The following is a 13,789-nucleotide window of genomic DNA, read 5'->3' as shown; positions in this document are numbered from 1 at the left end:
CATATATTATTGATTAGATTGTTTTAGCAATTTGATTAGATAGGGAGGGCATGCTTTTCTATTTTGTGAGAAAACTAGGGCTCATGGGGGTTAAATGACTTATTCACCTTGAATAAATACTTATTAAGCACTTATCCAGTGCAAGGATCAAGTGTCTTGGAATTGCACAGGAAGCTCATTGGGCTTTTCATTTTGTGGAGGTGCTTAGGTGTTGACTAGGTCTAAGTTCTGGATTTTCATTTTGTGGAGGTGCTTAGGTGTTGACTAGGTCTAAGTTCTGGATTTGCTTTGTGATTGGTAAGGCCATAATTTTTTCTGATAGTATATAAAAACTAGGATTAAGATCTTTAACTCTATAGAACTCCTTCAAATGTAAGGAAAAGGCTCTGTGTTTTGAGAAAATAGTTTAAATAATAGAACCAATATCTTAACTCTATGTAGCTAATACTTTTCCTTCTATTCCTATTTTGTTAGAGTTTTAGTTTAGGGATTGTTGAATTTTATCAGATACTTTTTTTCAGATGCCATTTGTATGTTTATAATGTTTTTTTTCTTTCATTTGTTGATATAGTGAATTATATTGATAGATTTCCTAATTTGGGGCCATGATTAAAATCTTGGAACAAATGTTTTTAGTCAGTATATTTTTCCACACATCTTTGTACATTCCATTGATTGTATCTTATTTATTATTTTTATATCTATATCCATTAATGAGATTGGTCTGTGAATTTGTTACTATGTACTCTTTGTAGCAGGTTTGACAGTTTATGATATCATGAAATTCACTGAACAGTCCACCATCTTTACCTACAAGGTGTAAAGTAGAAGATAAGCTCTTCAAGAACAGGGGCCTTATTTTATTTAATATTGTATACTGCAGCCTAAAACAGTAACTTGATATATACTAAGCATTGCTATTTTTGATAAAAAAATATTTACACTCTTTCAACCTCTTCTATATTTACCTGATCTACTCAAGTTTTCTAATTCTTCTTCATTTATCTGGGTTCATTATATTACCCATTTTCTTTATATTTTAAATTTTGTTGCCATAGAGTTTCCTGTAGTATTCTCTTGTATACTACAAATTTATTCTTTTTCTGGATGTAGTTGGGTCTCCTTTATCATCCATAACCTTGCAGCTTTTCACCTGTTTTCTCTCTTCCCTTTCCCCCTTGATTTTGGATTAGGAGATGTTTACTTCTTTTCAGCTTGTCAGAGGATTAGCTTTTGTATTTATCTCTTCTACTATTTTTGTTTTGTTTTCTAGTCCATTACTTTCAGATTGTATATGTTAATTCTCTTTTTGTACTCTGTCTTGGTAGGTTTTGTTGTTTCACATTTTTTTGAGATGAATGTTAACTTTTCTTAATTTCATTCTTTCTTTTTATTTTATTATTTTTAAAAGATTTTATTTATTTAATCATGAGAGACACAGAGAGAGAAGCAGTCTCCATGCAGGAAGCCTGATGTGGGACTCGATCCTGGGACTCCAGTTTCATGCTCTGGGCCAAAGGCCAGAGCCAACCACTGAACCACCCAGGCGTCCCATCATTCTTTCTTTTTAAATATAAAATAATTTAAGGTTATAGCTTTTGCCAGGAAAATTGCTTTTGCTGTTTCCCATACATTTTAGTGTTTACTGTTTTCCATAAGTATTAGTGTTTCCTTTTTAATTCTTTTCAGATAGAATGTAATTTTAGTTTTGCTTGCCCTTTAAGACAAAGATTATATAGGAAAGTCATTAATTATTTTAAAGAAGATAGTATTTTACTATTATATTTTTCTTATTTTATTGGATGATTTTTAGAGTATAGGATTTATGATAAAAAATTTTTATTGAATGCTCACTTTGGCAGTACATATGTTATAATTGGAATGATACAGAGATTAGCATGGCCCCTGCACAAGGATGACAGGCAAATTTGTGAAGTATTCCATGATTTTTTAGCAGCACACGAAATAAGTGATGGTGAGGATGCAGAGAAAGGAGAACCCTCTTGCACTGTTGGTGGCAATGCAAACTGGTGTAGCCACTCTGGAAAACAGTAATGGAGGTTCCTCAAAAAGTTGAAAATAGAACTACCCTATAATCCAGCAATTGTACCACTAGGTATGTACCCAAAGGATACAAAAATACAGATTCAAAGGGGTACATGTACACCAGTGTTTATAGCAGCATTACCAACAATAACCAAACTATGGAAAGAGCCCAAATGTCCATTGACTGATGATTGGATAAAAAAGAGGTGATATATATACACAACTGAATATTACTCAGCCATCAAGAGGACTGAAATCTTGCCATTTGCAACCATGTGGATGGAGCTAGAGTGTATTATGCTAGGCAAAATAAGTCAGTCAGAGAAAAACAAATACCTTATGAAACAAAATAAAGGAACATAAGAGAAAGGGGGAAAAGAGACAGAGAGAGGGAACAAATCATAAGAGACTCTTAACTATGGAGAACAAACTGAGCGTTGATGGAGGGGAGGGCTAAATGGGCGATGGATATTAACGGGGTCACTTGGATTGACCTGAGTGTTAAATGTAAATAATGAATCACTAAATTCTACTCCTGAAACCAATATTACAGTATATGTTAACTAACTAGAATTTAAATAAAAAATTGAAAAAAAATGAAGTCTTATTTGTATCCAAATATGTAATTGATTTTTATAAATTTATATTAAATGTAACAAAATATTCTCTACTCCCCAAATATGAGATTCAACACATCAATTGAATAAAGTTGATCAAATATATTATTAAATTTCTCTATGTCCTTATTAATATTTTGTCTACTTGATCTGATTGTAAGAAATATGTTGAAATATGCCATCACTAATTTTTTACTGGGTTCTCTTGAATCACTATTAGTTTTTGCTTTATTTCTTTAACTTTTCTGTTTTTCAGTATCTACAGAGTTAGGATTGTTTTTCTGCTTCATAAATTATACCTTTCAATATTTTGTAATATCTCTTTTTTCTACCTAGGAATTTTAATTTTAAAGCTAATCTTAGCCTGATATTGCACTTCCTGTTTTGTTTTTATTTATATTTGCAAAGTCGTAGGTCTATCCCTGTATTTCCATGTTTATCTATTCTCTTTAATTTTGTTTCTGGTAAATAATAAATAGTTCAAATATTATTTTTACTCCAATCTAATATTCTCTGATCTTTATTGGGAGAATTTGTCATTTATGTTTGCATAATGATATACTTGATTTTATTTAATACTCCATACTTCGTTATTTATTTTAATTTTTTAATGTCTATTAAGTTGTTATTAACTTTATTAATTGCTTCTTCCCCCTTATTACCTAAGGATTTCTAGTATAATTTTATTTTTCGTAAATGGTCACCTTCATTTTCCTTATGGCCATAATTATACCCACATTTATTTAATATCATATGAAAACAAGATCAAAACTCTTTCCCTAATTAAGGCTCTTTAATCCTCTGCTTCTCCTTCTCCTCCTAATAAGGTGAGAACTTTAGAATATTTTCACTTGCTCACTAGTTTCCCCTAACTCCATCTGCACACCATATGAGATTTCTGGAATGTTTTTATTTTCCCCTTCTTTCTCCCATCTAAACTCCTTCTCAAATAATTTTATACTTTTAGTTTCACACGATTATTAGAATTTTTCTTGCAGAGTGCCTTTTTAATTAAAAAAAAAACAACTCTTCTTTATCCCTCAGTGTACAAGTTCCCAGAGAACCTATCATTATTCAGTTATTTTTAATTATAAATATATTACCAAATTCTTTTCTCATCAACTTTACCTCTTCTTCCATGACCACTATCATGAAGTTCAGATTTATCATTTTCTGGCTTAAGTCTTTTCTTAAACATTTCCTCAGGTGGGGTATATGGGTGATGTAATCTCTGCAAATAGCATACTTCTAGACTGTTAAGGAATAATATCTTGTCACATATCCAGTCCTTTATTCTAAAGCATCTGCAGATATTATTCCACAGTCCAATTGCTTTGGAATTGCAAGAATTCTCTACCAATCTAATTCCTTTTCCTTTGTATATTACTTGTGTCTGTCTGGATGCATTAAATACTTATGTGTCTTCATCATTGGATTCCAGTAATTTGATAAGGACACATCTAGCTGCAGTACTATCTCAGCAGTCTGATCTGGAACTTGATGAGCAGTTAAATATGCTGGACCAGGTCTTCAGCTCAGGGAAATTTTCTTCAATCATGTATTTAATCATTGTCTCTTCCATTTGTCACCTCCATTTTTTCTCATAAATCTATTTTCCAAAGTACATATTTTTCTCATATTTCTATCATGTTTTTTTTTCTTCTCCCCCTCTATGACTTAACATATTCCTCTACCAGATATTCTAAGGCATCAACTTGAGCATCTATAGTGCTGACTTTCTCTTTCACTTCATCTATTCAATTTTCAAGTTTAAAAAGTCATGTGGTTTTTGTGCTAGGAATTATTCTGAGTACTATATTCAGATCTCTTTACAAGTTTCTTTCCTTTTAGATCTAGTTTTAAAAGAAGCAGCTCTATATCTTTAGTAGTTTATTCTGAGTTTTCTTGTTTATTCTGCTTTCTGGCTTATATGCCCTTTTAACAAAATGTCACTTCTGTATTTGCTCATTTGGCCACATTATATGAGAGTGCTCCTGAATGTGCTGGAAGGTGCAGCCATCCTGCCTGGTGGGTCATTGTACATACAGCTGACTGCATTCCTCCTGTCTCAGTGCTTGAAGACAGAGCTTCTCTGCTTCTATTGTCTCCAAATCTCAGAGGTAGAGATGAGTAAACCTAACTGTTAACCTTCTCTTCAAATCCCTAAGGTCAGGGAGACTCTGAAGTTCAGAGAGCTAAAATGGACTTTTTAAGAAGGACTGATTTATGATCCTTGCTTGGGCTTTTGTACTGAGCCCTAGAATGCTGACCCAAAGAGGAGGAAGTGTGGAAGCATGTCTTGGCTTACCCCTGCCCATTGGCCTGCAAGAAAGTGGCTGAGTTGAAGTCAGAACCCTGAATAGAAGGCTGTGGGATGCCTCAAGCCACCATCTTCCCAGAGTTCTCTCTAAGTTTTCTTTTAGGGGAGTATTTCTGGAAGCTTGCCAACTTGAACATATTACTAGTTCTGCCTTTGCCACTAACTGATAATGCACATTTTGACTAGTCACCTACCTCTTTGGGCCCCCAAGTGCCATCACTGAAATAACTAGGTCTCTTCCTTGAGTCTAAGACATCCTCATTCTTCCAGTGCGTTAGTTGGCTCAGTTGTATAACTGCCATATATTCAAGTGAGAATTGCCATTCCCCGTATCAACTGTGAGTAAGAAAATTATTTTGGAGTAAAACTTGGCAAAACAAGATCTTGAGCTGCCAATAAATTATTCTGCAAGATTTCAAAACATTAAATTTTTGCATTCACTCACAAAGTCAAGCCAATTTTGCTTAAAGGAGCACTATTGTTTGAGTTGAAAAAAAATCAAACCTAAATTGTGATTATGCATCTGGCATTTCTAATATAAGTATGAAAGCAATAGATCTGCCTGTTTTTTGCTAAATCACACAGGCTGCAAAAAGTATATACACATATGGAATTTCTTTTCACATTCAGAAAGTTAAACTCAAATTCTAACTGTGAAGACTTGTTCCTGAGAAGCATGAGGGACAAATGCCTAAGAATTTTTATAGTACTATTTTGTAGAGATAACTTGTCCCTTTTTCTTTTTAAGCTTTTACCTTTTATTGCTCCTTTTAGGTTATGTTTATTTAACAAAATTCAGTTATTGAAGAAACCACAAACCTAAGTACCAGGTGTACCCTCTAAATGCTCATCTGGAGCACTTTAGTGATTTCTTTGACTCCTGTATGCTTTCCTTGCCTGAAGTGTTCTTCCTGTCTCCTTCCTGTTCCTATAATTTGAAGGCATAATGGCCTTTCAATTTCTAATATTGAGTCTTTTGATTCCAGCAGCCATGGATGTAGGGCTAGAAGTTAGGAAATTTTAAACTTAGACCCTTCACATACAGAATTATAGATAAGTCAGTCAATTCTACAAACCAATTTAGAGCCCTTTGTATTTATTATAGTTATATGTGTAAACTTTTATTCTTCTCTCCTAGATTATGAGCAGCTTGAGGGTGGGATCTGTGTCTCTGTCATCTGCGATCTCCTAAAGAAATAGGATTAGTCCCTCATACAATAGATGTTTACTAGTTTACATCAAAATCATTTGAGTTACTACATTTTTTTCTACTTAACCTCTTGCTTATTCTTAATTATATATTTGAGGACATATGAACTAAGGTTAAATTTCCCCAATCCAGTTAAAGTTGTTTAGACAAAGCCCCCATTTCCTTGATGCCCATTAAGAAAAGTTAATGCCGGAATCCAAAGATAGTGGTAGGTAGAAGCTGGTCTTCCACAAAATGTAATTTAAAAATGCATACCATCACCTCCACTATTACCTCATTACAGAAGGTTCACAAGCAAGCATTAATCTTTCGCTGCTGAAAAGTGGGAAACTATACTAAAGGTCAAAGAATCAAACCAAATTGTATGATTTTTTTCTTTGATCTAGAATGGACAAGCATTTCATGATTCAAAGTTTTGGGGATTTCTCTTTCTTTTCTTTCTTTCTTTTCTTTTTTTTTAATTTTTTTTAAATTTGTTTATTTATGATAGTCACAGAGAGAGAGAGGCAGAGACACAGGCAGAGGGAGAAGCAGGCTCCATGCACCGGGAGCCCGACGTGGGATTCGATCCCGGGTCTCCAGGATCGCCCCTGGGCCAAAGGCAGGCGCTAAACCACTGCGCCACCCAGGGATCCCTCTTTCTTTCTTTTCTTTTCTTTCTTCTTTCTTTCTTTCTTTCTTTCTTTCTTTCTTTCTTTCTTTCTTTCTTTCTTTCTTTCTTTCCTTTCTTTCTTTCTTTTTCTTCTTTCTTCTTCCCAATGTCCTAGACTGTAGCTTAACTGAAAGATATATTGGAATCAATTGTATGCACTCTAACTATCTCTGCTCTTGCTTCTGAGCAATTGTGCTGGAGCAGCAAAGGAAGGATTAGAGGGTAATTCTCTGGGGGCAGCAGAAATACACATCAATCTGTTGCCACCGCAGGGTAATATGAATAATGTAAAGCCTGGGCAGCCAAAGATCACAACATATTGTTCTTCTGGAGGGAAGGGGTCATCTTGAGGAAAAGTAACAGTAACAACAACTATTTTGTTCTCATCTGTGGCTGTCCTACAGCCTCTCACTTCTTAACCCACTATACACATACAACACACACATGGGAATACAGACATGGACAGAGAAAAATATGAGATCTTAAGAATTATAATAAGCTGTTGATTATAAAATTGCTGTAAATGGCAACATATACCATTTCATGATGGCCAGACTAGGATAGGTTTGGCAAGAAAGGCTTTGTTCTTAATTCTAGCAAGCTAACATTCTGCAAAAACCCCTGCCTCTTTTACTCTTGCTGTTTGCTGTTGTAGAAGAGATTTCCTCCTAGCCTTTTCCCCCTGTGGCTCACAGCAATTATGGAGGATTCATTGGGTCTGTTACGAGTAGGAATGTTAGCCAAATTAGTGAGTGAGAACTCTGGAAAAGGAATTTCCTGGGGATTTTCAGAAGTGGTCTTTGGATTTGTTTTGTTTTTACTGTTGTTCCTCTTGAGGAAAGAAAAAAAGCAGCAGCCCCTGGAAAAGATGGGGAGATGAAGGCCTGCTCCTGTTTTCTCCTCCCCTTGGCTGACTTTGGAGCACATGATAGATCAGCACTTGAGAGTGTGAAGGAGTAGGGGGAAACTACTGGTGTCCCAGTTATTGTGGCAACAAAGCACAAAGTGCATTTTCTGGAGAGGTCTGAGGACTGGAGCATGGGTCCCACTGAACTAAGGTGGAAAGGAAACCTCCAAGACAAGATATTTCCTTGCCTGTCAAGCAATCATGAATTAAGCAGAGGACATTTAACTAATTTGTGTTTTATTTATTTTGTTTCAGTTTGTAGGTATGCATTTGGTCTTAGATTCAGCTTCTACCTATCTTCTTCAGATACAGTATTTATTAGGTTGCTTTCTAAACACCAAGGCTGTAAAAGTTGCTTAAAAGATTACTCTTTGGAGCAACTGGGTTGCTTAGTGGTTGAGCATCTGCCTTCGACTCAGTGGGTCCTGGGATCAAGTCCCACATCAGGCTCACTACAGGCAGCCTGCTTCTCCCCCTGCTTATGTCTCTGCCTCTCTCTGTGTCTCTCATGAATAAATAAATAAAATCTGGTGGGTTTTTTTTTTTTTTTTTGAAGCATAAGTGTTGGAGGTGAAAGCCCTGGGTTTAAATCCCAAGTGTGCCATTTACCAGCTGGCTGACCATTGGTCCTAGAGCCATGAAGAGTTGATTTCAGACCTGCCACTGCCACTTACTGGTTGAGTGACCCTAGGCAAGTTGCTTAAAGTTTCTAAGTATTTATTTCCTCATGTGTAAAAATGGAGATAACAATGTGCCTAATAGTAGGATTTGGTAAGGATTTAATTAAATAATTCATGTGCACTTATAGAACTTTCAGTGCTAAGACTTATGTACAATAAATGCTCAGTAAAAATTAACGTTTTAAGACACATTCTATGAGCTTAACTATGCACAAATGCCTGGGGAGAAAATTTGCCAACTAGTATAGTATTTATTCTGAGTGGCACTTAGTAGTTGCTATGTCAAGTAAAGTATGATACTGCTCTTCTCCATGCCCTAAAGCACATGCATGTGCAAACACATGCAAACATATCCAATAAATTTGAACCTTCATAGCAGAGATGCAGATACATGGATCATACCTTTAAGTAACAGGCTATGGTGGTGATCTCAGTATTGAAACTAGCCTAAATCAAAACTATTCCCCAAAATTCTAACTTAGAATAATACACATTGCCATAGATGTCATCTCTCACCAAGTACTGTTCTCATCTTCTATCAAATTTTGGCAGCCTATTACTAAAACAAACACTAATTAATAGATGACATTTGAGCCCCTTCATTGTGATTCTTGGAAGCCCAACTGTGTGATAACTTACCCAGTTTGAAAAAAAGATAGAATAAAAGAAACTCTTGAAGACTTCTCATTGTTTAGGTGCCCTGGCAAACTTCTATTTATTTATTTATTTATTTATTTATTTATTTATTTAAGAGAAGGAAGAGGGAGAGGCAGAGGAAAAGGGAGAAAGAGAATCCTTAAGCAGTCTCCCCACTGAGTAAGGACCCTATGCAGGGTTCTATGTCACAGCTCTGAGATCATAACGTAAGGCAAAATCAAGAGTAGGGTGCTTAGCCAATTGCACCATCCAGGCGACCCTATGGCAAACCATTTAAATTGAGTTTTAATCACTAATGGTGAAATTCCTGTTCAAGCATAATGAAGTATATCTGTACATATGTGAATCCCCAGGGGGCAAGAGCCCTCAGACAACACTGAAGCTTTGGTCAGGCCTTCCCAGAAAACCACACAATTATCATGGCCCACTGGGAAAAGCTTTAGATTTTCACAGATGCAACTGCTTCAGAGTGGTGAACTTCTTTGCAGTTCATATAACCAATTCTAGCTAATTCTCTTTCCCCCCCTTTTTTCCCCCAAAGGGACTATGTTTGCAAAAATCAGAAGTGTCAAGAGAAGGAAGACATGGTAGCATGGAGAGAGGACACAGGATCAGAGGAGAGAGAATAAAAGAGAATAGGAAACCATATTGTGATTGTTTATAACTGCTTTCTCTTAAAATGTGTCAGTGATCAAAAAGGCTCTGATTAATTTTTACAGTTTCCATTCATTTTTTGTGAATGCAGCATCTAAGAGCAGATGCTCTTTGATGTCTATTTCGGACTAGCATATGACCCTTGCTCCTTTGTTTGTATCTGATATATGATGACAATGGCACTAAGCATAGAAGTTACTTGGCTAGTAGTAATTGTGCTACCCCAAATAATGTCAGCTTTTTCAACTGTGGTTGCAACAGACCAACTAATTGATATGGACAATTGATAAAAGAAGAGTTTGAATTTTAAGAGTTGTTTATAATACACTCCAAGGAAGAGATGGCTGAAATACGGACAGAGGAGGAAGCATGAACTCTGAAAGAAATAACTACAGAGATGTTTTATAGTTTACTTTCATAGTAGACTCAAGATTGTTCAATGACATGCCTTGCAGAACTAAACTCAAGGCTAACTAAGCACATATCCACTTTTTAATCCATGTGTACAAATATAATTCTGACAATTCAAGTGGTAGATGAAGAGACATGCCGCATAGATTTCCTTTCGAGGTGAGACTGGTTGCTCAGCTGTGGGGAATGTGGTCAGCCAGCAGCCTCCAGGTGTCAGCTCCTACAGGGTGGATCTCAGCTCCAAAAATCCTCCCCACCTAAAGTCAGAGCCTACATTTGGTTATTGGAAAGTGTGTGTGTGTGTGTGTGTGTGTGTTGAGGAAAGAGAAGGTATAAAGATTCAGCTATTTTGGTCCAAAACGCATAGGGACATCTATGACAAGCGATATCTGTTCCAGACAATCCCTGCCCCCTTCCTGGCTTGGGTTGGCTAAGGCTTTTTTAAGCTGCATGACAGTTTGACATGTCCCTCTGCCCAATTGTGCTTTCTCCAAACTTTCACAAGTGTTGATCTCTAATAAACACCTCACACCTCAAACTCCATGTCAGCATCTGCTTTTGGAGATTCCAATCTGTGCCTAGACATGGTTGCAATTTCTCACTAGAACACTGGTTTTCATTTTTTCTCCAGAATCCAAAGGCCCTTCGGGCTTCATGGTACATAGCTTGAAGCCACTGCACTAAAATCAGAAGTAGAAGTAATATGGATCTCACAACTGTTTCGCTGGTATTTGATGTTACTTTAGTGAGGGCAGGGTGAGTCCACACAGGATTATGTGAGGGCTGGGAAATTAATCTATCAACTTCTTGAGGATTTGCAGTAGAATATGGAGCTGGGAATGGAAATACTGTATGAACAACATGACCCCTGACTTCAAGAGGAGCATAGCTTAGGAGAGGTTAAGAGACTAAGCAGACCAAGTTATCTTTAGCAAAAGAAAAAAAAAAGTAAGCAGAGTATAGGTTTGGGGAAAACAGTGAACTGAATACAGACAGGGAAACAGTGGACACATGGGGGAGAATGAGGAGAAAGACGAATTCACACAGCTTGGCACCAAAGACATTGGATAATTCATCAGAGGATAAATTATTCTATCATTATATTAGTGTTTGAGACTAGGTTATATTTCTAAGACAGCTCATTAAACATTACGTAGAAAAGATGGATGAAATAGGGAAAAAATGAGAAATAAAGAGATTCTTCAGTCTCCTTAAAGAGTTTGTGGTGACTTTCCATCTAATTCAGAATAGCATCGTTTTCTTGGGTCTCCTCAGTTACTACCTCTTTTTTAGGCTTCCCTAAATCTTACTCAGCATGAATTTCCATACTTCTACCCAAATGTGCAAGCATTCCTTCTGTTCAGGAGAACCAGTCCTTTGCATTTGATCCTTTCAGTCTGGGCAGATGGGAGCAGAGCCGCCAAACCAGTGCAGTCAGAGATTTGGATGAAATCCAGTTGACTGCTGGGGTCCTTATATTATATTAGAGCGAATGCTAGCCAATGTCACATAAGAATATATACAAATTAAAATTCAGACACGAGGGCATAGCAGAAGAAAATAATCTGCAAAACTGTAGTACTGAGGTTGTTAGGTAAGTGAATTGACTCAAAAGAATTAATTTAGAAATAAGTCTGTTTGAGGAAAAATGACTTAAGTATTAAATCAGTGAAAGGAGGCAGAAGAAGCCAGGAAAGATTAAGAAGTTAGATAAGAGAATAAGCAGGTTGTGAAAACCTCAAGAATTATTAATGAATAAAAAGGTAAGGAAAATAAAACAGGATAATACGCAACCACTTTTATTGCTAAAGATTTTAATTTTTAGTGTACTTCAGCCTATTTTCTCACTTTTTCTTACAACATTCTATGAAAATGAGAAGAGAAGTAATTTTTGCCTTCATTTTCATATGAGGATACTGAAGAGGATCAAAAATCCATTTTTATAAATTGCTCCACTAGATAATGAAAATGCTGGGGTCTGTGTCCCATTCTCTTGATTCTGAGCCTAAGATCTCTTCTCATTAGACCTTGATTAATGTCTTCTGGGACTGAGGAAAGTGAATATCAAGCTGCCAGGACCTCCATTCTTTATACAACTGGAAGAAAACTTGAAAGAAAATAAAGAACTTTGTCCTTAGAAATAAGCCATCTGTGACAGAGCAGAGCAAAACAGCCAGGCATTCGTGAGCTTCACATCAGTCCTGCCAGGGTCTGGCTGGGCAGCCTCTGTTGCAAGCTGTTTAATTCCTATAAATCAGGAACAATACCAACTGGTTGATAAAGACTTTGGAGAAGTTTAGGGCTAAGTACATGCAATAGCAACCATAAGCTTAGCTTTAGCCACGACCAGCTCTGTAAATTCTTTCTCTTCTGGGGCAGATAAGATACTTCGAGGTTTACCACTAGGCCCATACCTATATTAACAAGGCAAGTATTCATGATGTTTAGATTTTTTTCCCAATTAATAAGTATGATCATTTTAATTTAAAAAGAAATGCATATTAAAATCAAATCAGAGCTTGTTCTTATTTTTGTTTGCCTCACATTTTATTAACCCCTTATAATGCATCATTGACCATATCAAGGAATGATGATAATACATCTTTTCTATTTATTTCTCTTTTTTAACTCTTGTCTCATCCATACATTTCTTTTTTTAAAAAAAAGATTTTATTTATTTATTCATGAGAGACAGAGAGAGAAAAAAAGAGAGAGAGAGAGAGAGAGAGAGAGAGAGGCAGAGACATAGACAGAGGCAGAAGCAGCTCCCTGTTGGGACCCTGAAGTGGGACTAAATCCCAGAACCCCAGGATCATGTCTTGAACCGAAGGCAGACGTTCAACAACTGAGCCACCCAAGTGCCCCACATCCATCCATTTCTTTCTGTTTTTAATTGTGGAAGAGAAAGTCACAAAAATTTTGCTTTGAAATTATTAAAAAGAATTATAATAGATCATTTTTGAAAGCTTTATATTTTGCCACAATGGTAGTAGAACTCAAAGATGGGTGTTTTAGGATAAACAGATATGATGTGCTTTATTTATAAAGTGGAAGCAAAATTGCACCCATGAAGGCCAGACATGGCCCTGCTGCAAGGATGTTGGAGTTCCTTCCCTCTGTCTGAACATCTTTACCATAAGTATTTATTTCTCTTGATTCCTCAAGATCCTTCAAGTTCTCACTCAAATCACACATCCTAGTTGAGCCTTTACTAACTACCCTTTTTAAGATTCTGATTTCTCCTTGTATGCTCTACTCTTTTACACTTAATTTTTTTCCCAAAGAAATCTTTGACTTCTAATATCCTCTATAATTTACTTATAAGTTAGAGACAGTCAACTGGAGAGATTGGGAACATGAACTCTGCAGCTAGTCTGCCTAGATTCAACTTCTTACTTATTTAAGAGCCTCTTACTAGCTCTAAAATTGTTGACAAACTATTAAAAATTACCTGGAAGATGGGGGTGGTAAATAACAGTAGCAGTCTCATCATGCTACTGTGGAGAGTAAATCAGTGTTTGGCACATAATAAGTCCTATGTAGATGTTAGCAATTAAACACTTAATTCCTGCCATTGGAATATATATTCCATGAAGGTGGCTGATTTTATCTCTTGTTCACTAATGTATCCTCAG

The 13,789-nt window shown here is 36.1% G+C and overlaps 1 non-coding gene across 1 annotated transcript; it reads left to right on the top strand.

The window, feature by feature from the left end:
* Positions 1–1,846: 1,846 nt before the first annotated feature.
* Positions 1,847–1,950, top strand: LOC129495348 (U6 spliceosomal RNA). The gene has a single exon (XR_008661507.1). It is a non-coding gene; the product is annotated as a U6 spliceosomal RNA (small nuclear RNA).
* The last annotated feature ends 11,839 nt before the right edge of the window (positions 1,951–13,789 follow it).

Source organism: Nyctereutes procyonoides, unplaced genomic scaffold (assembly GCF_905146905.1).
Source record: "Nyctereutes procyonoides isolate TBG_1078 unplaced genomic scaffold, NYPRO_anot_genome, whole genome shotgun sequence".
In the NCBI taxonomy this organism is placed as follows: domain Eukaryota; kingdom Metazoa; phylum Chordata; class Mammalia; order Carnivora; family Canidae; genus Nyctereutes; species Nyctereutes procyonoides.
This window is presented reverse-complemented; position numbering and strand designations above follow the sequence as displayed.